Consider the following 25,246-nt stretch of genomic DNA (forward strand, 5'->3'; position numbering starts at 1 on the left):
TTCATGTAACTAACATAAATATAATGGATGGTTGAGAAGTGGTTTATTTTTACCAAGAGGAAAAAATGTGTACACGATTTTTTAAAATATTGCTTTGAAAATATTTAAAATTAATTTTGATTCAGTTGGTGGAAGATAGCGTCACAAATTCACTGCTAGTGGTATTCTTGAGAAGTAATGTTTGAATTTTCTAGGTATTGTCCCCAGACTGGCTTAAAAGAATTTAATTTTAGATGTAAATATTCTGCTTAACATGGAAGATTTTCCCTGAAAATATTAGCTTCATCAGATACATAGTTGCTTAGGGGTAGCTGCATGGAATTATGGGAAGAGTGAAATAGAAAAAAATTTTCATGTCTAAGTTATACATACTGGTGTAATCATATTGATTGGATGATAATGATAATTACAGCAATAATGTGATTGAAAGGGTAAGCAAGTAACATATACTACAGTTACTAATATAATCCTGTGATTGAGTTTACCACTTCGTTTCTCTTTCCTGGAAACCCTTAAGTTTGTCACTATTGCACTTTATTTCCTTTGCTTATTGTAGTGGTGTATTAGTTGTATTACTGCTGCCATAACAAATTACGACACATTTACATAACTTAACACATATTTATTGTCTTGCAGTTTCAAAGGTCAGAAGTCCAAAATCACTTTAATATGGCTAAGTCAATGTGTCTGCAGTGTGGGTTCCTTCTGGAGGTGCTGAGGGGAGAATCCATTCTCTTGCATTTTCTGCTTCTGGTGGCACCTGTCTTCATTGTCTTTTCCCCATTCCTCCATTTTCAAGGTGCGTTGCTTTTATTTCTGTTTCTGTCTCCGCGCTGTCTCCTCCTTTAACTTTGAGTCCTTCTCTCCACTTCATCTAAGGACTCCTGTGATTACTTTGGACTCACGTGGATGATCTGGGATAATCACCTTGTCTCCAGATCCTTAAATGAATCGTATCTACAAGTCCTTTGGCTGTGTAAGGCAGCACATTCCCAGGGCCGGGAGATTAGGTGAAGAACATCTTTTGGGACTATTATGCAGCCTATCACAAGTGGTAATATCACTTTTATGCCTTGAGACCCTGAAATTAATGTACTTGCTTACGCATGGAAAAACAATGTATCTGTGGGGGTAACAGTTTATTTTTGAACCATTAGAAGGTATTGATGGGGAAGTTTTCATCTGACAACAGATACTGATAAATTAAATACCCTTAGATTTGTCAAAACTAGCTTTAGTAAAATATAAGTAAAAGTATTTGCACTGCTAGGGTCAAAAATATTAATTAAACCCATTATGTATCAAGGCCAAGTCCTGGATTAGTTAGGTTTAAATTAACCTAGAACATTATCTTCCATAGTGCTTAATTGTGAAGCTTAGTTCTTGTTGACAAAAGCTCATCCATATAAGAAAGCATCGAAAGGTTGGTGTTTTTTAACCTTTGCAGAATATAACTTTTCAAAGGGATGTTAGACAGTAGTTCCATCACAATTGATGCAGTTCACAGACATTCTTTGTGAATATTTTATCTCATGAGTTATATCTATGACACTAATCATAGACTTCTAGAAGAAATTTAGCAATGGTCATGTCAGCCTTTCAAATCTTTCTGTAACCTAGAAGAGGATCATTGCATAAGATAGATTCATTTTCCCCTTTATTCCATTGTTGCCAGAGAGAACTTGAAATGCCCTGTTCAAATTAATTTAATGCAAATGAATTCTTGCTGCCTCACAAGTAGTTTGTCCTTCATTTTTCTTAAAATTAGATTGAAAATGGATGTGACCTGCTTTACTGGTTGTTGTGCAGGAAGCGTTGTCCTTCCTGAAAGCTCCCTCAGTTGTCAAAATGAAGCCATTAAGAGTAAAGTAAATTATATTATCTGATCATAGTATCACAATTGACCTTAAAACAATAAATTTTATAATCAGTGCAAATTGCTGAATAGTGTTTGCAGTTGTAGAAATTTCAAAGGAAACCCTGGTTGAGATACAAAGCTGCTATAATCATTTTTAAAATCTTTGTTTTTCTTTTACTTTGGAACAGTAGTGCAGTAAGTACTTTTGCCTTATTGTTCTCTCTGCCTTCCAGAAACCCTCATTCAAATATTCTAAGTTTTTAAGTCTTTTTCATTTCTTTTAATATTGTAACATTTAACAATGTCAAAGAAAGTATAATTTTTCTGGAAATCAAGCTAAAAATAAAGAGAAGCCGATGTAAATGCACATCAAATTAACAAGATTGATTAGGAAAAGTAATTTTTGAAAAGGGCCCAAAATCCCTTTGCACATAAATGCAAAAGAATTTAGTGAAAGAAGGTGAAACTGGAGTAAAGAACTCTACGGATGCGTAAGTAACTCTTAATAAGAATGAGTAACGTACATGCATATCTTTAGCTCCCAGTTTCAGAGATACAGTAGTTGTACAACAAATGGTCCTTTCCTGCTCTTAAGGAAGCCTCTCCTCCTCCAGCCATGCCATTCCTCAGAGCAAGCTCTTCCACTGAGTTTTCAGCAACCATAAGTAAGAAGGATGGTACGATAGGCTGCGTGTACATATGGCCCTCATTAGCAGGCCAACTGTTCCTTTTGCCCACCCACATCACTGGGGACATATGGCGTTACTTTGACTGTTGAAACAAGTGTGTGTGGACATATCTTGGTATGAGTAAAAGACTGTTGATTGTCTTTCTCTTGTCGCTCGTGCAACCGTCTCCTTGTGGAGATCGTATTATCCATAACACTAGATTTGAGGATGATAAATGACGTTGTTATTATTAACTGAATTTGCCTCTCTAGTTTGATCACAAAACCAGCGAATGTTTGCTTATGGAACATGTAAAGCTTATAGAAGACGGAAAGCTTACAGAAAGAAATGATGGCTTTTCTAAGCATAAGAGTCAGGTCTTTTTCAATCAAAAACTAACTCATTCAAAAATTCAAGAGTTCTGTAAAACCAGAACAGCAGAGGTTTCAGAAATGCTATTGAGATCATTTATTATAAAATAGCCATTAATGAAATGTAATAGTGAGTCTGTTGTTGTGACTATGTGGAGAAATGAATGAGAAAATATAAGATAGGCTGGAATGAAGAGAGTCATCGGATCCCAACATAATTCATTTTGTATAGTTCACAGTATTGTAACTTTAAAAAATTATGAATTTTTTCAGTACTGTGAATTCTGAATTTGCAATATGAGGCTTTTCAATCCTTGCAACAAGTGTGTATTTTTCAGTGGTTCTAGAATTATCGGGGCTTTCGAGCTGCTTCTGATAAGAAGGCAAGGCTAGAGGACTTGTGTTGAGGTGGCATTTGCACAGGACTTTAGATAACATACATCGATGATGTAGAGAGAAGAGCGGGTGATGTTGCTGTGGATTATAGGGGAAAGGCACCTTTTGCTCCCTCTGCTGACCTCTTTGTGTATTCAGCTGTGTAGCATATTTCTTGTATAATTACATAGTAATTTCACACACTACATTAAGAAAATCTGAACAATTTTTACTAAACTCATGTTTTCTAAATATTAAGTAAATAAAACCAATATTTGGCTAGGTAACATTTATAAAAACAGGATTTCTAGATAGATGATGATAAATTTTCATCTATATCTATAGAGCTGATAAATTTTCAAAACCCTTTGAATATCACTTGTACTACAAAGTCTCGTTTCAGTTTCAGTGCCATGGCACATTGATTAATCACCACTAAAGCGGTACATGAAATATTTGGCAATATAGGTATTTGGTAATGGTGATTGATGCACAGAATACGGCACCATTATTATGCACTGGCCTTGAGAACTTTAGTTTTCATCTTCGATCACCTGATAGAGAACAAACTAACAGCTTTTTTCTTTCACCTTGCTGGAGAATAAACTAACAACTTCAAATTATCTGATCCATCCAAAAACTTATTTCCGTGAAACTCACTGATTTATTTATTATTTCGTGGGGATCACTATTATTTGCTGTAGTAAAATATCAAATGATCGATGTTTTATACCAACATGGCAGCTCACATGGTAGGCAACAGAATGAAAACAAACAGGTTTACTACCAAGAATTATACTATATTGCTTTTATTGACAGAAAAAGCATACAGATAATTTTATTCAGAGATTTTATGTGAATTATTTTGATAAGTGTACACATATATTTATAACTGACCTTTCTTTGTCAAGTGTGTGCCCACACACGTATTCATACTAAATCAATCTTAGAGATCTTATCCAAAGATTGAATTTCTTAAAGTGACTGTTCCAAATATGTATAATTTATGGCAAAAAAGTCACAAAATGGCAATACAAGGAGGCATAAAAGTGAAGATAAAGGGGGAGATGATGGTTAAAAACACCTGTAAATGAATAATTGATTTTGATTTAAATTCTTTTTAGTTCTTAGCTGATGAAATGAATATAAATGAAATTATTATGCAAAACACCTCTATTTGTTGTATATGCATGTACATATATGTGTTACAAATACAAAACTGATAGGATATTATTTAACATATATTCACACTCATAATGTGCATATATGTACAAAATGAAAATGAGTGCTTGTTTTATATGTATGTATACACACACATACACATATTGCATACTTTCATTTTTTAAAATTTTACTTTAAGTTCTGGGATACATGTGCTGAACATGCAGGTTTGTTACATAGGTATACTTGTGCCATGGTAATTTGCTGCACCCATCAACCCGTCATCTAGGTTTTAAGCTCCACATGCATTAGCTATTTGTCCTAATGCTCTCCCTCCCCTTTCCCCACACCCACCTACAGACCCCAGTGTGTGATGTTCCTCTCCCTGTGTCAACATGTTCTCATTGTTCAGCACCCACTTATGAGTGAGAACATGCAGTGTTTGGTTTTCTGTTCCTGTGTTAGTTTGCTGAGGATGATGGTTTCCAGCTTCATCCATATCCCCGCAAAGGACGTGAACTCATCCTTTTTTATGGCTGTGTAGTATTCCATGGTGAATATGTGCCACATTTTCTTCATCCAGTCTATCATTGATGGGCATTATGTTGGTTCCAAGTCTTTGCTATTGTAAATAGTCCCATGATAAACATATATGTACATGTGTCTTTAGAGTAGAATGATGTATAATCCTTTGGTATATACCCAGTAATGGGATTGCTGGGTCAAATGGTATTTCTGGTTTTATATCCTTGAGGAATCACCACATTGTATTCCACAATGGTTGAACTATTTTACAAGCCCACCAACAGTGTAAAAGTGTTCCTATTTCTCTGCATCTTCTCCAGCATCTGCTGTTTCCAGAATTTTTAATGATCACCATTCTAACTGGTGTGAGATGGTATGTCATTGTGGTTTTGATTTGCATTTCTCTAATGAACAGTGATAATGAGCTTTTTTCATATGTTTATTGGCCATATACATATCTTCTTTTGAGGAGTGTCTGTTCATATCCTTTGCCCACTTTTTGATGGGGTTGTTTGTTTTTTTTTTCTTGTAAATTTGTTTAAGTTCCTTCTAGATTCTGGATATTAGACCTTTGTCAGATGGATAGATTGCAAAAATTTTCTCATATTTTGTAGGTTGCCTGTTCACTCTTGTGATAGTTTATTTTACTGAGCAGAAGCTCTTTAGTTTGATTAGATTCCATCTGTCAATTTTGGCTGTTGTTTCAAGTGCTGTTGGTGATTTAGTCATGAAGTCTTTGCCCACACCTATGTCCTGAATCATATTGCCTAGGTTTTCTTCTAGGGTTTTTATAGTTTTAGGTTTTACATTTATGTTTTTAATCCACCTTGAGTTAATTCTTTTATAAGGTATAATGAAGGGGTCTAGTTTCTCTTTTCTGCATATGGCTACCCAGTTTTCCCAGCGCCATTAATTACATAGGGAATCCTTTCCCCATTGCTTGCTTTTGTCAGGTTTGTTGAAGATCAGATTGTTGTAGATGTGTGGTGTTATTTCTGAGGCCTCTATTCTGTTTCATTGGTCTATATATCTGTTTTGGTATTAGCACCATGCTGTTTTGGTTACTTTAGCTTTGTAATATAGTTTGAAGTCAGGCAGCGTCATGCCTCCAGCTTTGTTCTTTTTGCTTAGGTTAGCCTTGGCTCCACAGGCTCTTTTTTGCTTCCATATGAAATTTAACATAGTTTTTTTCTAGTTCTGTGAAGAAAGTCAATGGTAGCTTGATGGGAATAGCATTGAATCTATAAATTACTTTGGGCAATATGGCCATTTTCATGATATTGAGTCTTCCTATCCATGAGGATGGAGTGTTTCTCTATATGTTTGTGTCCTGTCATTTCCTTGAGCTCTGGTTTGTAGTTTTCTTTGAAGAGGTCCTTCACATCCCTTGTAGGTTGTATTCCTAGGTATTTTGTTTTCTTTATAGCAATTGTGAATGGGAGTTTACTAATGATTTGGCTCTCTGCTTGTCTGTTATTGGTATATAAGAATGATTGTGATTTTTGCACATTAATTTTATATCCTGAGACTTTGCCAAAGTTGCTTATCAGGTTAAGGAATTTTTGGGCTGAGGTGGTGGCGTTTTGTAAATATACAATCATGTCATCTGCAGACAGAGACAATTTGATTTCCTCTCTTCCTATTTGCATGCTTTTATTTCTTTCTCTTACTCGATTGCCCTGGCCAGATCTTCCAATACTATGTTGATAAGAGTGGGGAGAGAGGGCATCCTACTCTTGGGCCAGTTTTCAAAGGTAATGCTTCCAGCTTTCGGCCATTTAGCATGATATTAGCTATGCATTTGTCATAAATAGCTCTTATTTTTGTGAGATATGTTCCATCAATACCTAGTTTATTGAGAGTTTTTAGTATGAGGGGTGTTGAATTTTATTGAAGGCCTTTTCTGCATCTATTGAGATAATCATGTGGTTTTTGTCATTGGTTCTGTTTATGTGATGGATTATGTTTATTGATTTGCATATGTTGAACCAGCCTTTCATGCCAGGCATGAAGCCAACTTGATCGTGGTGGATAAGTTTTTGATGTGCTGCTGGATTCTCTTGCCAGTATTTTATTCAGGATTTTCGCATCGATGTTCATCAGTGATATTGGCCTGAAATTTTCTTTTTCTATTGGGTCTCCGCCAGGTTTTGGAATCAGAGTGATGCTGGCCTCATAAAATGATTTAGGGAGGAGTCTTTCTTTTTCTATTGTTCAGAATAGTTTCAGAAGGAATGGTACCAGCTCCTCTTTGTACCTCTGGTAGAACTCGGCTGTGAAGACATCTGGTCCTGGGCTTTTTTTGGTTGGTAGGCTAGTAATTACTGAGTCAATTTCAGAACTTGTTATTGGTCTATTCAGGGATTTGACTTCTTCCTGCTTTAGTCTTGGGAGGGTGTATGTGTCCAGGACTTTATCCATTTCTTCTAGATTTTCTAGTTTATTTGTGTAGAGGTGTTTACAGTATTCTCTAATAATAGTTTGTATTTCTGTGGGATCAGTGGTGATATCCCCTTTATCGTTTTTTAATGTGTCTATTTGATCTTTCTCTCTTTTCTTCCTTGTTAGTCTGGCTACCGGTCTATCTATTTTGTTAATCTTTTCAAAAAACCCACTCCTAGATTCATTGATTTTTTTTTGAAGGTTTTTTTGTGTTTCTCTCCCATTCGGTTCTGCTGTGATCTTAGTTATTTCTTGTTTTATACTAGGTTTTTAATGTGTTTTCCATTGCTTCTTTTGATTGTGATGTTAGGGTGTCTATTTTAGATCTTTCCCACTTTCTAATGTGGACATTTAATGCTGTAAATTTCCCTCTAAACACTGTTTTAACTGTATCCCAGAAATTCTGATATGTTGTGTCTTTGTTCTCATTGGTTTCAAAGAACTTATTTATTTCTGCCTTAATTTTGCTATTTACCCAGTAGTCATTCATAAGCAGGTTGTTCAGTTTCCATGTAGTTGTGCAGTTTTGAGTGAGCTTCTTAATTCTGAGTTCTAATTTGATTACACTGTGGTGTGAGAGATTGTTTGTTATGATTTTCATTCTTTTGCATTTGCTGAGGAGTGTTTTACTTCCAATTATGTGGTTGATTTTAGAATAAGTGCTATGTGGTGCTGAGAAGAATGTATATTCTGTTGATTTGGGGTGGAGAGTTCTGTAGGTATCTATTAGGTCCACTTGGACCAGAGCTGAGTTCAAGTCTGAATATCCTTGTTAATTTCCTTTCTTGTTGATCTGTCTAATATTGATAGTGGGTTGTTAAAGTTTCCCACTATTATTGTGTGGGAGTCTAAGTCTCCTTGTACGTCTCTAGGAACTCGTTTTATGAATCCTGGTGCTCCTGTATTTGGCATATATATATATTTAGGATACTTAGCTCTTCTTGTTGCATTGATCCCTTTACTACTATGTAATGCCCTTCTTTGTCCTTTTTTATCCTTGTTGGTTTAAAGTCTGTTTTATTAGAGACTAGGATTGCAACTCCTGCTTTTTTTTTCTTTCTTTCCATTTGCTTGGTAAATATTCCTCCATCCCTTTATTTTGAGCCTATGTGTGACCTTGCAAGTGAGATGTGTCTCCTGAATACAGCACACCTGTGGGTATTGACTCTTTATCCAATTTGCCAGTGTATGTCTTTTAATTGGGGCATTTAGCTCATTTATATTTACCGTTAATATTGTTATGTGTGAATTTGGTCCTGTCATCATGATGTTAGCTGGTTATTCTGCACATTAGTTGAAGCAGTTTCTTCCTAGTTTCATTGGTTTATATATTTTGGTGTGTTTTTGCAGAGGCTGGTACTGGTTTTTCCTTTCCATGTTTAGTGCTTCCTTTAGGAGCTCTTGGAAGGCAGGTCTGATGGTGACTAAATCTGTCAGCATCTGCTTGTCTGTAAAGGATTTTATTTCTCATTCACTTATGAAGCTTAGTTTGGCTGGTTATGAAATTCCATATGTACATCATGGAAACGAGTGCATGTGATACACACACACACACACGCACACACATTGCATACTTTCATTTTTGTGTCCATTTCTTTTCTGATTTTATCAGCAGCCAACTAAAGAAAATAGAAAAAAAAATTGGTAATTCGATCTTTCATGTTCTGCATCTTCCAGCTTCACAACTTATAGTTTTCTATTTTTATTGTTATTGTGATCAGAATGAAAATGTATACAATAGAATCAGAATCAGGTCAGAATCAACAAAAATACTATAATGTTTGTACATGCTTTCGATGCAGTTTGTCTCTGCAAAGGGTGTGTGTGTTTCTATGCACATGTGCATGTACACAAGTGTGTAAATAAGTGTTTTATTCATGATGGAGAAAGGCTGGTCAAAATGATTCTGAATGAGATAGCACCACTACAGCAGATAATTAGGTCTCTATCAATAAAACAAGTCATTAAACATGTTTCTAAGCATCTACTCAGTATCTGGCACAATGTTAAGTAGTGTAAATATAATCATTAGCAAAATTCAGCTTCTACCCTCAATGGTATATGTGTAGAACAAATTGGTAAAGCTGGAGTACATTTCAGGACCAAAAACAGTTTCTGTGTAGTTCCCACTTCATCAAGACCATGTTGTATACCTCTCATACACTTAAGCCATAGGGAAGCAATTATTCCATCCATCCTTTTACAGGGTAGTGGTGGGGAAGAAGAGCTGACTGTCATGCTTGAATTCACATAATTTCATAATTAAATAATTTCATGTTACATAATCTCGATAAACCTAAAATCCAATATATGATAAAGATAGTGTTTCAAATCAGTGGATAAGTGATAAACAGTTCATAAAATGGTGTTCAGATAATTGGCTATATGTATTTTATAGTTGCACAAAGGTATAATATGTCATTAATAAATATTAATTCCATAGTGGATGTCAAATACACTTTTCCAAAATATAAAGAAAAAATACCATAGACAAATATCACTTGCAACATTACGGTTAAAATTAAATATCCAAACATAGCCCTAACCAATAACAGAAAATTTAAAAAAAAATTTATGGATTGGAATTTGTTAAAATATAAAACTTTTCTTTTTCAGAGGATACAATGAATATGTGTAAAAAGCAAATATCAAATCAGCAACAAGTGCTTGCAGTTCACTTGACATATTTAAAATATGAGTAGTTCCAACAAATCATAAATAAATGATTAGTAGTCCAATAAAAAAAAGACAAAGTACATTGACAGGAAACTGTATGAAACTCATGAACACTAAATGTCTTAGATTCTCTATTGTTAAACAAAATGCAAAAACAATAGAGAACATTATGAATATGGAGTTAATATTTAACAAAATTATTTTATCCATGTTATAAGTAAATATTTACATCCAAAAACCCTTGTTTTCTCTGAAAGTTGTCACTTATGAGTCTATTTTGAAAATGTTTAAAGAATAGTAATTAATTAACTTTAATAAATAGGTACTCCTATTGAGGGAAAACAGACATTTCCATAATTTTTCTTCTGTTTCTAATCTAGTAGATGGTAGGAAAATAATGACAATTGCATATTCATACCTGGAGAATATGCATTCCATTTCTTTTAAACTTTTGCATTCTCAAAACTATATTGATACCTCAAAGCATACCCTTTGCTGTTGAAAACAGCCTTTCAAGTATAAAGACACACACATCACTTTCCTTAAATCTTATATAAGGCAAGGGCCTAGATTCCTATCAGAAAATGTATTTCAAGAATGCTTTTTTAGTAGTTCCTGTGGCCTTATCTTATAGAGGAAGGTTTTTTTTTAAACATACACACAGTATTTGATGCATATTTTTATTGGAAAGAGCTTTTATTTCCTTAAATGTTTTGTTGTCTAAGTGTGAAAAGTATCCTGCAGTGGAATTTAGTGGCACAGATGCTTATTGTGATAGATGAGATGAACTTGCTTCCCTAAGCATGCATGGTCATGAAATGCATCTGGCTTCTGTACGTAAAAGTCAGTTATGTTCCCAAATGTGTCTCTGCATTTACACAGACGTTTAGGGGCAGACACCCTACTGTTCCCTCAAAAGGCGGCTCTGCTTAATTATGAAGTTCAAGTTAGACCAGAAGTTGGAAAATACTAAATTCCACATTGCAGACAGAGCCTGAGCAGGTGATGTCACCACTGCATTCTAAGGTGGCAAGTCCTCAGAGAAGTCACTTATCACCTTACCATGGAGAAAAATAACCGTGTCCAGAACACAAGAGGATGCTTTTAGGTAGCGTACAATCAAGTGTGCAAACCTGTGCAATACATACCAGATGAAATCCAGTTCAGAGGCTCAGGAAAACAAACAAATGAGGATATGCTTTAAAAAATAGGACTTAATATAAACAGTCGTGAGAGTAAAACTATTGCTAAGCACATAGGAAACATAAACCAGGCTTTCAGGAAGGAGTTTGGCACATGTGTGCACTGGTAGGAGGTGTAATGTGCAGAAATCCGGCCTTTTGTGGCATAGCAACTAAAGTTCCTTTTCTATTGTCCAGACAACCTTAAATATTCCTTTATGCAGTACTATTTTAAAAAGGCCATCTACTGTGCACAATGTGTTAGCATCAAGGACATGAAATTTATCTGGAATATACCAAAACTTTAATCAATAGACTAGGACCAAAGCTTTTAAAAACAGGTTTTCGTAGATAAATCATTATAAGTTATTATTTCCTCGCCATAGGTAAGGCATGATAGATAACTTTACTTTTTCTCAGTCACTTAGTGTGTAGGTAGAATAATGACCCTTAGCAGGATGACCTTTTGAATGTGTTGTTAGGCAGCATGGAAGCATTATGGTTAGAGGTGGAATTAAGATTGCTAATCACCTCACCTTAAACTGGAGCGATTATCCTGAATTATCTAGGTGGGCCCACTGTAGTCACAAAGAACCTTCAGACAGGAAGGCGGAGAGACCAGAGTGAGCAGAAGAGCTTGGGGAAACTGGAGCCGAGGCTGAAGTGATGTGCTGTGTCCAAGATGTGCAGAGGCCAAGAGCTCAGGGATACATGTGACCCCTCAAACCTGGTGAATTCTCTCCTGGAATCTCTAGACAAAATATACACTTGATGATACCTTGATTTTAGCACACTAAGACCCATTTTGGACTTCTGACCCCCAGAAGTATAAAGAAAAAAAATGTGTTGTTTTAAGCCTCTGAGTTTATGTTAATTTACTGTAACAGCAGTAAGAAACTAACACAGTAAGACGGCTTTTATTTTTATGTGATGTATAGAATTAAATTGGATATGCTAGGAAATATTGGAAATTTATTGATTTATTTTTTTGTCTGAGCTGGAGTCTGGCTCTGTCGCCCAGGCTGGAGTGCAGTGGCGCGATCTCGGCTCACTGCATGCTCTGCCTCCCGGGTTCCCGCCATTCTCCTGCCTCAGCCTCCCGAGTAGCTGGGACTACAGGCGCCGCCACCACGCTGGCTAATTTTCTGTATTTTTAGTAGAGACGGGGTTTCACCGTGGTCTCGATCTCCTGACCTCGTGATCCGCCCGCCTCGGCCTCCCAAAGTGCTGGGATTACAAGTGTGAGCCACCGCGCCCGGCCAGGAATTTATTTTCTTAATATAGTTCTTCATATTAGAATAATGAGAACCATCGAGTAATGAAGTGTTCTATTTTGTGAAGGATGATTATATAAACAGTACGAAGGTTAAAAGCCGGGCGGGACCGGCTGGGCACAATGGCTCGTTCATGTAATCCCAGCACTTTGGGAGGCCGGGGCAGGTGGATCTCTTGAGCCCAGGAGTCTCAGATCAGCCTGGGCAACATGTGAAACCCCATCTCCACAAAAATACAAAAACCAGGCAGACGTGGTGGCGGCGCTGTGGTCCCAGCCACTCAGGAGGCTGCGGTGCAAGGATCGGAGCCCGGCAGGTGCAGGCTGCGGTGGACCGTGATTATGCCACTGCGCTCCAGTCTGGGTGACAGAGTGAGACCTTGTCTCCATTAAATAAATAGATAAATAAATATATATATAAGTAAAAGAGGAGGGTGTCTTTTGAAGGCTATTAAAGTCGTCTAAGTGTCCTCTGATTATATGAGGCTGGAATGGTGCATGGAATGTTGTGTTGAATAACCTGATACAGTCTCTGAAACTATAGAAGCATTAGTAATTTTAGCCTGAGAGTGCTATAATCTGGGATAATTTGGTCCAATACTTCCAGAGAGGGTTGAAGTTTTGAGATAGCTGGAGTTATTTCAGTTGAAGACCCGAATATGAGGCAACTGGATACTCAATTACAATTCAATTTCTACTCTTTATATAAGGTAGAAATGGGTAACATGTGGGACACTGTGTTAAAAGTAATGCAGCCATAGTGTAGTGGTAGAAGCAGATGAAAAGTACTATAATAGTCGTATAGATGAGGTACTGGAAAGAAGCAGAGTTGAAAAATTGGAGATAAATGTCAGTTTTCCAGAGCCATGGGATGAAAACCAAACAGGATTACAACAGATTCAATTCACTCAAGATGTCTAACTTGGTAATAGGTCAGAAAACTCAATTTGTCGTATTTTCTTAAAAGTACACAAAAATGTTCCTTTTGATAAAACACGTGTAGTGCACCTTCGGATTTGATTTTTCTTTATGTTCTGTAAACTGCTCACAGTAAAACAGAAAAAAAGTCTGACAAATATGATGGTCCTTAAATATTGTAGGAGTATGATGCTTCTCCAAAGAATAGAGGTTTTCCTAGGAAGGCCCTAAGCAAGGAATCAAGTTTCCTTTTGCAAGAAATAAAATTCTCAAAAGTTCCCTGCACCTTGGAAAGGCTCTGGTTGAAATTAATAGCACAACGTTATTTATTTAAATTTTAACTTTTAAGTTCAGGGGTACAAGTGTAGGTTTGTTACAGAGGTAAGCTTATGCCATGGGATTGGTTGTACAGTTTATTTCATCACCCAGATATTAAGCCTAATATCCATTAGTTGTTTTTCCTGATCCTCATAGCAAATATTACCCCCATAAAGTTTTATGGTTACTTTTTTCTTATCTTCTGATTAATGCCATTAGATTCACCAATTGAAATTATTTTTCAGTAGTTTAATTCCCTCTAGAAGGTTTAAAAAATGTTTCCGAATTTCCTAAGTCTTCTTTCTTTGTTAGTCTTCTAAAAAGCTATATTCAATAGAATTCATGTGCTTAGGTACAGTTTCACTAAAAGCGTATCTTCAACATTTGATCTGTTTAAAAGTTCTTAAGGTGTTAAGGAACATTAGGTATCAGAGTTTATGGCATTTGATTAATCTGAATAAATCTTGGCATCAAATTGAATTCAGCAAAAGTAACAGTGATAAATCAGAGAGCAATATTTGAAATGTCTCCAGGAAACATTTTAAAACAATTTTTAAGTTCACTAATTTGAGTCATTACACTTGGCCCTAATATGGTAGATTTTAAGTGAAGCTCAGTCGAACCTGGCAGATATCATATACAAACTTTTAATAGTCCTAACAATTCCTGTACCTCATTTGGATAAAGATTATTTCCAGAGCATCAGTGCTTTGACCAGAAAGGCATTTATTATTCTGTAACACTTTTCTTGAGAAATTAGCATGATTCATCATTTGAGTACGCTCTCTCAGATAAGATTCTAATATTTGGGTGTGAATAAAACTTCAGGGCATTGAAAACAGCTGGAAGATAGACAATAGGGTGATCATCCTCTCTTGTCATTCTCTATCAAGGTCCTCTTTAATTATTGGCCTAAACAGCTATAACTTTATGGTGAAAACAAACCGCTCGGATATAGCGTTAAAGGTTGAAATAATGAATTATACATAAATCGATTTAGTTCAGTTATATTCTGTTGAATTGGGAGAACATCGAATTTTTAAATTTCTCTGCATTTCTTGAAGTTAGGAATAAAAGCTGGGGTGGGGTCTCCTGAAATAATGAGGTCTAGAATAATTTCTGTTAAATTTACTTTTTAGTAGGATAAGTCTACTAAAATCAATATGAATGGAACCTTCAATGTACCACTGAAGATAATTAATCTTTGAGAGGTTAAGTAACCATTACAAGGTAATTTACCTAATTAGCAACTAAACCAACCAAATTTTAGATTTCTTAACTTTAAGACTATTGCTCACATAGTCACGTAAAGTATATCTTCCACATAGTCACAGGCAATCACAAGCTAACACGAGCAGTTAGCACAAAATAGATGTTCCACATAGAATGCAGAACAAAAAAAGACACTTTAAAAATCCTTTTCCCTTTTCCAAATTCATATTTAAAAAGTTTCTTGTGGAATTTCCCAAATGCCAGCATGGCCACATATAATACAGATTGATACTCAGACCTCTAATGAGAAACAATTAGAATTATGCTAAACAAGGAACATTCTATATTGATTTCACAAATTCTCCTCTTTCCACTTATAGTTTCTCATAAAATGTAACATGTTTGTCTCGTGTGGAGTCTGTATAGAAAAAGTGTGATAACTGAAGATATAGACACACAGGTGTATGTATGTCTGTGTGTTCCTGTGTATTATAGCCTTTCTTTAATGGTTTTCTCTTTATATTTATATATATATATATACTTTAAGTTCTAGGACACATGTGCACAACGTGCAGGTTTGTTACATATGTATACATGTGCCATGTTGGTGTGCTGCACCCAGTAACTCATCATTTACATTAGGTATATCTCCAAATGCTGTCCCTCCCCCTCACCCCACCCCATGACAGGCCCCGGAGTGTGATGTTCCCCTTCCTGGGTCCATGTGTTCTCATTGTTCAATTCACACCTATGAGTGAGAACATGCAGCGTTTGGTTTTCTTTGTCCTTGTGATAGTTTGCTGAGAATTATGGTTTCCAGCTTCATCCATGTGTCTACAAAGGACATGAACTCATCCTTTTTTATGGCTGCATAGTATTCCATGGTGTATATGTGCCACATTTTCTTTTTTTTTTTATTATACTTTAGGTTTTAGGGTACATATGCACAATGTGCAGGTTTGTTACATATGTATCCAGCCACATTTTCTTAATCCAGTCTATCATCGTTGGACGTTTGGGTTGGTTCCAAGTCTTTGCTATTGTGAATAGTGCCACAATAAACATACGTGTGCATGTGTCTTTATAGCAGCATGACTTATAATCCTTTGGGTATATATACATATATATATAAAAAAACTTTATATATATATTTTGGGGACGGAGTTTCTCTCTGTCACCCAGCTGGAGTGCAGTGGCGCGATCTCGGCTCACTGCAAGCTCCGCCTCCCGGGTTCACACCATTCTCCTGCCTCAGCCTCCAGAGTAGCTGGGACTACAGGTGCCCGCCACCATGCCCGGCTAATTTTTTGCATTTTTAGTACAGACGGGGTTTCACCGTGTTAGCCAGGATGGTCTCGATCTCCTGACCTCATGATCCACCCTCCTCGGCCTCCCAAAGTGCTGGGATTACAGGCATGAACCACCGCGCCAGGTCTCTATTTAAGTTAGCTCTGTCCAGGGCAAACCAGCATTTCAAAGATACAAACTGTTTTTGCAAAAAACAGGTATACACCTATCCATAGTGCAGACATTATGTCTACTTATTTCTCTCTAAATAGATCTTTCATTTTAACAAGTACTTCACCTTCACAAAATTTAGTTGAGTCAGTGAACTCTTATCCAGATGCTATATCTTGGCCAGATTATCAAGAATTAAGCCTCACAGATAGGCTGTTTCCATTTCCTTTAACAAAGTTTATCAGTCCTGAGTTACTTCTTGATTTCTTGCCAGTGGCATATAATGATGACTCAGCCAAGTCAGTTCCCAGAGTTGGACTCTTTTTTTTCTTATACACAGGAAACTTCTTTTCCAAGAATACTTGTTCCAGTTGCTCACAATCTTCATAGTTGATGATTATAGAATGATCTATGTACTTTCAATGTACCTTCAAAAATGAGATCTGCAGCTGGATAAGACGTTTGTGTGTGTGTGTGTGTGTGTGTGTGTCTTAGTAGACTTAAACCGTTCATTGAATAAGAAGCCTAGTTGATAGTGTAAGGTGAGAGTTAGAAGAACAGGGAATTATTTGGTTTAAGGAATTGTGAAGAAATGTGCTATGCCATTAAAATTTTTCTCTACTTTTGTGTTAAATCTTAATTTTGTGCAGAATTTACTAAGCTGCAGGAAACTGTCAAAATTGACTCTTGCTAAGTTCCATATTGGTTTGTAATTATCTTAAAACAAAAGTTGGTTGATACTAAAGTGCAGTTTTTCCTCTAGCTTTCATAAATTGAGACAGGTCTTTTTCTCACCCTCCACATACCTATGGCTGGAAGCCGAGGTGGTTGTTCTTGGTTCCCGTTACAACTTCTAGACTGTTAATTTCTCCGCTCCTTGCAAATTAGACTGTTCCTTTGAAACTCAAACCCCTTGGAAATATCGGCCATGCCCCTTTGGTATTACCATCATCAACAGACCTTCCTCCTGGGCACTCTGGTCTTATTATTTTTTTTTTTTGAGATGGAGTCTTGCTCTGTCACCCATGCTGGAGTGTAATGGTGTGATCTCGGCTCACTGCAACCTCCTCCTCCCGGTTTCAAGTGATTCTCCTGCCTCAGGTTCCTGAGTAACTGGGATTACAGGTGCATACCACCACACCCAGCTAATTTTTGTATTTTTGGTAGAGACGGGGTTTCGCCACGTTGGCCAGGCTGGTCTCGAACTCCTGACCTCAGGTGATATGCCTGCCTCAGCCCCCCAAAGTTCTGGGATTACAGGCATGATCCACTGCACCTGGCCTCTTGCCATTTATTTAAGGCTGTAGATCTTTTGCTCAATATCATCTTCAGGCAAGTTCAGCCATCATTTTAATGGCTCAGCTTTCACGTGAAAGGACCAGTACAAACCTCGGTTCCCCGTTTTTTGACATCTTTATTTCCACTACTTTTTTTCTTTCCTCCACTTTATTGTCATCAAATCTGAAACATTTTCTATAAGGGTATATACCACCAGGATCTAGATGCAAATATTCTGCCTCCTGGACATCACTCCTTGCCAGCTCGTTGGCCCAGATGTCCTCATTCCTACAACCCTTCATTTTCACTGAGACTCTTCTTAGGACACAGCTGCTGCTGCTCCCTCACGATCCATCCGTACTCTCTTGCTTTCAGTTTCCACGTTTTCCTCCTCAAATGCCATAGTTCATTTTTAGCATTCCCTTGCAACTACCCTGAGCTTCATTTTCCCACAATTTATTTGTTTCTGTTTCTCTTCCCAAATTTTAAATATTGATGTTTCTAAGGGTTCTGTCCTAATTGCTCTTCTTTTCTCTCCACACACATACTCTCTCTAAGCTCTAAACACTACTAAACAGCTCATAATTTCCAGTCTTAGAGTTTGGCCCAGACCTTTATTCTGGGAGTTGATGATTTACATGACAATAGCACTCGAATAATTCAGAGGTAACATGTCCTGGTTTCCCACATGTCAGTAAGTGGCACTGCCAGCCATGCTAGACGCTTATAAGTCATTTTTGGCCCTTCCTCAATATTCTGACAATATCCAATTCAACATTCATTTAAAAAATATTTTGGTTCCAAATACATCTGTAATTTCCTCCACCTCTTTTGATTTCCAATGTCCCCAGCCTAGCCAGAGCCACATATTTTCTTACCTATGCTTATTTTCTTAGGTCATCCTTAGTCAACCTACTTTAATTCTTAATCTCCTACACCCTGTTAGCTACAGAGAAACCAAAGTGATCTCTTAACATGTCTTTCAGTTTCCAACTCTCCCACTTTTCTGGTGTACTTGGACTAAGATTTATGTTCCTCATCATTACTAATGAAGACCTGTACTGTTTCACATATCCTTCTCTTTCAGCCACGTCTCACATTAGTCTTTCTCCCTTCTGTACTTCATCCAGATTCCTACTTTTCAGTTTTTCATTTCATCCAATTCACAGGTTTCTTCTACATGCCAAGATCTTGCTCATATATTAGGGTCCATGAACACTGGGGGTTTTTCCTAAAAGACGAATCTTTCTGTAGTGTATGAAAAGCTAACTCTTTTTATTCTCAGGTCTTACCTTAAATATTCTCACTTGAAAGAAGTGGTTAGAATCTGTATAATCCAAATTAATATTTCTTTTTTTCTTTTTCTTTTGAGACAGGGTCTTGCTGTGTCACCCAGGCTGGAGTGCAGTGGCACAATCTTGGCTCACTGAAACCTCTGCCTCCTGGGTTCAAGCAGTTTTCCTTTCTCAGCCTCCTGAGTAGCTGGGACTACAAGCGCACACCACTACACCCGGCTAACTTTTTTATTTTTAGTAGAGATGGGGTTTTGCCATGTTGATCAGACTGGTCTGAAACTCCTGGACTGAAGTGATCCATCCGCCTTGGCCTCCCAAAATGCTGGCATTACAGGCATAAGCCACCACGCCCGGCCCAAATTAATATATCTATATATAAAAATTATATGTATGAATCTTATATAATCTGAATTAAGATTGTATCTAATGTTCGCCCCAAAACCCTTGTTGTATATTCAGTCCCTTGCTTCACTTTGCATGTGAACACATTTTGTAATAATCTCTTCTCTTTGCTCAGTTGGGTTTCTGTGCCTGTCTTCGTCTTCAGAATTGAAACCCTGGGAGTACAGGACTGTGGCTTTCTTATTCACCACTGCAGCTCCGTAACTAAGAGAGCATCTGATACATATGTGTGAAGGGAATTGGTTAAATATAGACCACTATGTCCAGTGGAGTCCACAGCCTATTCACTTCATGTAGTTTCCAAGAAACAAAGGCTTCTCAACATATATTAATGAATGAGATATGGGCCAGGATATCTGGTCTGGCTGGAGATGGCTTAACTTTGAGTTCACTTGAGAGGGTATCAGTGTGAGCAGGGATGCTTTCACTCACTTCAAGAATTGCATGGTGTTTAGGGGGAAGAATCACCCTGCTTCTCTGGAGAGACATGAGGGCTCTGTGGCTCCTGTGGGCTCTCAAACTGTTGGAAGATGACTGCTAAACCTGAGTTTTCAGGTCTCCTAGTTATATTCATTTAAACTTATAGATGATTTGTCACTATTTTAAGTTGTTTTTCACTGAAAATTCAGTCTGAATATAGAGCCTTATTTCATTCAGAACAGAAAGAATGGGTTACGGTGAAATCTGTTTATCTATAATTTTTAAGTAAGTACAATTTTATAAACCAGTTATTCCTAACTTGAGAGGCCTGGAGGATTTATTACAATGTGTATTTCAGGGCCACATCTGCAGAAGTTTTGATACAACATTTCCTTACTAATCCCCCTGACAGCACATTTTAGCAGGCATCCTGTGTTATTGAGAAGCAGAACGTTTATGCACCACACTTTGGGAGAGAGAAGTGCATGTTATGTTACCATTTAAAGATGCCTGGTTCTTGTGGGGCAAATTGGCAAATGATTTATCTGAACTAATGGCAGAGTGGAATTTTAATATTTTAGGGTTTTCAGGAATCTTAGAGCTGTTTTCATTTGTCTCATACATAGAGCCTGAACCTTGAAGACATTAATGAATTTGTCACAGAAATTAAATTGGGCCAAAATTTACATTTCCAACCCATGTCTGTGCTCTTCATTCTAAAGCACAATGGCCTAGAGTCATATTTTAACCTCTAACTTTTATCTTATTAAAAAATAAAATAAAATAAATAATTGTAAATACATGCATGTATTATACCTATATATACAATTTATATACATTACAATATTAATTTGAACTACACATGACATCACTAGTAAAGGCCAGTTACAGTTTAGACTGAGATAAGCCCTGTGAGAATTTACTAAGATCAAAAAGACTCCTTTTAATAGTGACTCAGTGGCACCTACTCTAAGGACAAAGGCTCCAGTATGTATCCTAATCTAAGTTATTACTGAATGTGAGTCCTGTGATAGCTTCTAATGAAAATTTCCCATTGGAAAAAATCAATGTTAATAACTGGAACTCGAGAGCTGTAATGGGTTCTGCTGTGTTTTTCGGGCTTAGACTGTGTGCTATAATATGCTAAGAAGAGGAGTTGATGACCTGTGAGCTCTGGTCACTTCCTGATCTCATTTGATTCTTTGGTCTTTAGTTTTAAAAGGGTGATCAGAGAGGTTGCTTTATAATGGAGAAGTTGAACAAAAGGACCATCAACCTGCAGGCTCACTGGCACAGCGCAAGTTTCACCGGATAAGCATTTCAGTAAAGAGGACTATTGCCAACAGCAATACTTGCAAGGAAGCTTTGTTCCAGAGAGGATTTTTGTTTTTAAAGAAGCTGCTAGAAAAACTGACACTAGAAGCTAACTAGAGTCACTCTTTCTAGATATCAATGAAATTGTAAGTCTGAAGACATTACTTACCTAGATACAGTAATGGACTTTATTTAAGAACCAACTTTATACATATCTAATATACCTAGGCTTGTTGATCAAGTTGGCTGGCTGGGGAAGAATAAGACCATCTAGAAGATCCACATGATGAGAGAAAGCATTCGGGGAGGGCAGACAGATACTTGATGCTGGCCACAGATAGAACCCAGAGACGCTCTGTGATTGAAGTGGTTCTAATACCTAGAAGCTTCGATTTGCTCTTATAACGTGTTCTAAAGCCATTTAATTCAAGACTACCCTTCCTGGTTGGTACCTGTAGATGTAATGCATCTCCTAAGGTATTACTCTAGGCTCCATCGGACAGAACAACTACATGGAGGTAGGTGGTGGAGCCTCCGGACTCCACGACACATTTCACAGTGCTGTTTACTCCAAAACACTGGCCTAATTGAACTAATGTAGCTATTGGGTAAGACGAGAAGTAATACACGAACATTCTTAAAGTCTGTTCTCTTTTGCCTTGTGACCTTAAACATTTGAAAGACCAAGATGAACACTATTGAATAGAATTGTGTTTCCATCGTCATAACTAACCTGAAAGCCTAAGTTTTACCTCTTTCACTGCACATCTGATCTGTTTTATGGGCAGAAGAGCACAATGGGCTCAGCTATCCAGGCTTTAGGAGTTATTTTAATCTTTAAAGGACAATAGACACAAGTAAAAGTACATACATAAAGTAGGTATTTTATATTTAATTTTTATTTTCATATGCATGAAAAGGGTGTTCCAAAAAAAGATTAGAGAAGTCCATGGCATGTCTTTCTGGTTAATGTTACTTTATTTTTTGGTTCATCTACCATACTACTTACAAGTTACTTGATTTTGTTCATGGAAAATCATTTTAAATGAATTGATTTTACTTTTCATCAGCACAGTTGTTGACTAATACCAAAGTTAGTTAGAAGGTTATGATTTTTGTATTTATAGAATGGCAGGGGCAGCATTTAGATAATACATCATAGTAACTTGGCATTTATGAAATATTAGTTTTCCATAAACATGAACTCAGAGAGGAAGGTTACATTTTTTTAAATTATAATAACATTTTGAAAAGCATCTGTCCTTTAAAATGTTACTGAAATATATATTGGAACTGGTGTTTTAGATGCCAGTCCTTCCTGAAGAGTGTTTTGAGATTTTTTTCAAATACTGCCTCAGTTCTATATAAAATAGAAAAAATTCTGCCTTGTAAAATGACTACTGGATGTAGGTAAGAAGAAGTTAAGGAAATATTACATAAAAATAGATTTGCAAAGGTAATTTGCTGGAGGATTATTTACACTTTGATGAGTGGATCTGGATATTTTGATACTAAGTGAAAGTGGTTCCACTGGAATTAGAAGGGAACAGAGATCTGCAAGCAGGAGTGAAAAGAATGTGTGTAAGCCGGGCACGGTGGCTCATGCCTGACCTCAGGTGAGCCGCCCACTTCAGCCTTCCAAAGTGCTGGGATGACACGCTTGTTAAGTGGTACTCTAATTAATCAGTAACTTAAACCTCAAAAGAGATTCATTATGTACACAAAATTAATCTTGTGTAATCAAGTGTATAAGTAAAATTAATTGAAGAAATCAAAAAACGCACGGTGGCTGACACCTGTAATCTCAGTGCTTTCGGAAGTCCAGGTGGGAGGATCCCTTGACTTAAGGAGGCTGAGACCAGTCAAGCAACACGGTGGGACCCATCTCTGTAAAAAAATTAGCCGGGGATGGTGGTGCGTGCCTGTAGTCCGAGCTACTTGAGAGGCCGAGGCAAAAGTATCGCTTGAGCCTAGGACTTGGAGTCTGCAGTGAGCTATGATCACACCACTGACTCCAGCCAGAGCAACAGAGGGAGACAATGAGAACACGTGGACACAGGAAGGGGAACATCACACTCTGGGGACTGTTGTGGGGTGGGGGGAGGGGGCAGGGACAGCATTAGGAGATACACCTAATGCTAAATGACGAGTTAATGGGTGCAGCACATCAACATGGCACATGGATACATATGTAACAAACCTGCACGTTGTGCACATGTACCCCAAAACTCAAAGTATAATAATAAATAAATAATAAACCACAAAACACTTGTAATTCCACATCCAGATATATAAACCACAGGAATACTTAGATAAACACACGCTATACACACATATAGTATATATATGATAAAATATATTTGTATGTTCAACTTGGGAAAGGTTGATGATTTTAGAAACAAACTAATAATTCTTTTGCCTTGTGCTCTAATGATTTTCAATATGAAGATGTATTTGGGATCAAATACATGAGGCTCCACATACAAGACATCTTTCTTTCCCCTCTTCTCAGCACCATTTTTTGGCTGATTATTGGACTACAACTGGGAGATCTAGAACTAAATTCCTGCTTAGTGTTTACTTGTTCAGAGCATAGGCTTTGAAATCGTCCTGTTTTGCCTCAGTCTCCACAGTGGTACCTACTAACCTCATGACTAGGGGATCGTGTAGCATTTCTCAAAGCCTTGTTTTCTTAGCTGTGAAGTGGTAAATTTTGGAAGTGCTTTGTTCATAGGATTTCTGTGAAAACTGAATTGGGTAAAGAATGTAAGGCATTTAGCACAGTAAAATAACCTGGATTACAGTAACTTTTCCAGGAGTGTTTATTAGTACTTAAACTGTCATTGTCATCAAAATTCTGTTTTTACATATGAACTTAGAAATGTCATTGTAACCTTCTCAACTCATTTGGTCATTTAAAATGGAGAGGTTGAGTTAGGTGTTTCTTAAATTTCTCTTTAGCTCTGATACTATGAGTCTGACGTTAAGTAATGCAAAGTTGGTAATTAAATCTTCCCCTTTCGTGATGTAGGAGAAAGGCATAAAAAATTTCTGGGTGACTGGATTCCCTTGCAAGTTTATTAGAATTGTAATTACGTAGCATTTTGAATAAAGCATTCATTCTGGAAATCATTAAGTTTATTTTTCTTAACTCCGTTATTTTGTCAACTGTGGAAAAATTGGGATTTAGGAGTAACCTCTGATTTAAAATTCCACCTACTAACCATTTAAATTGTAGTCTTGTAATTTCCTAACTTTAGTCTTGAAGGTGTTTCTCATTCTTATGCGTTATTATACTGTATTATATATTTATGCAACATAAAATTTATAGTTTTAACTATTGCACATGTTTACATATGAAAGGTGTAATTTTGAACTTATCATTATTAAATTTGCTAGTTTTGCTTCACTATTCATTTTGGACACTTATCCATATTAGTACATGCAACTCAAGTTTATTCTTTTGAGCTACTGTATATCATTCAAATGTATGAATAAATAACCTTGCTTTGGTGGACATTTAAGTATTTTCATGTATCAGTATGAAAAGCAGTTTCAAAATGAACATTCAAATATACATTGTCATATATGTGTATAATATTTGTATATATGAAGGTTCCTGTGGGTCATATATCTGAAATCAAAATTACAAGTGTTTTGTACCTTCTATAATTAATTTTACTCTCAATTTTAAGTAAACAAGATTAGTTTTTGCACATGATGCATCTCTTTATTCAGTTAAAATTACTGACATAATTAGAATACCACTTAAAACTTGAGAATATTTTCAAGGGTATTTATGCAAAACTTACATAAATGTGTTGAAAAGTCCTTTTGTATATATGTAGAGATTACATGGTATGTTAAATTCATCAATTTGCCTAAATATCAAGTTATACTTAAGTAGTGTCCATACACCATGCTTTTGCTTGACTGAACTCCAATATGTATATCGGGAGTACTTTTTAACATTCATAGGTTAAGTGGCCTGTTTTGGAAAATGATATTAAAAATGGAATTCAGATGAATGCTTAAAGATTAAAAATGAATGAGCTTTCGTATTAATCATCAATATGACAACCCTAAAGGGAAGCATGATTT

Source organism: Symphalangus syndactylus, chromosome 17, assembly GCF_028878055.3.
Source record: "Symphalangus syndactylus isolate Jambi chromosome 17, NHGRI_mSymSyn1-v2.1_pri, whole genome shotgun sequence".
Taxonomy (NCBI): Eukaryota; Metazoa; Chordata; class Mammalia; order Primates; family Hylobatidae; genus Symphalangus; species Symphalangus syndactylus.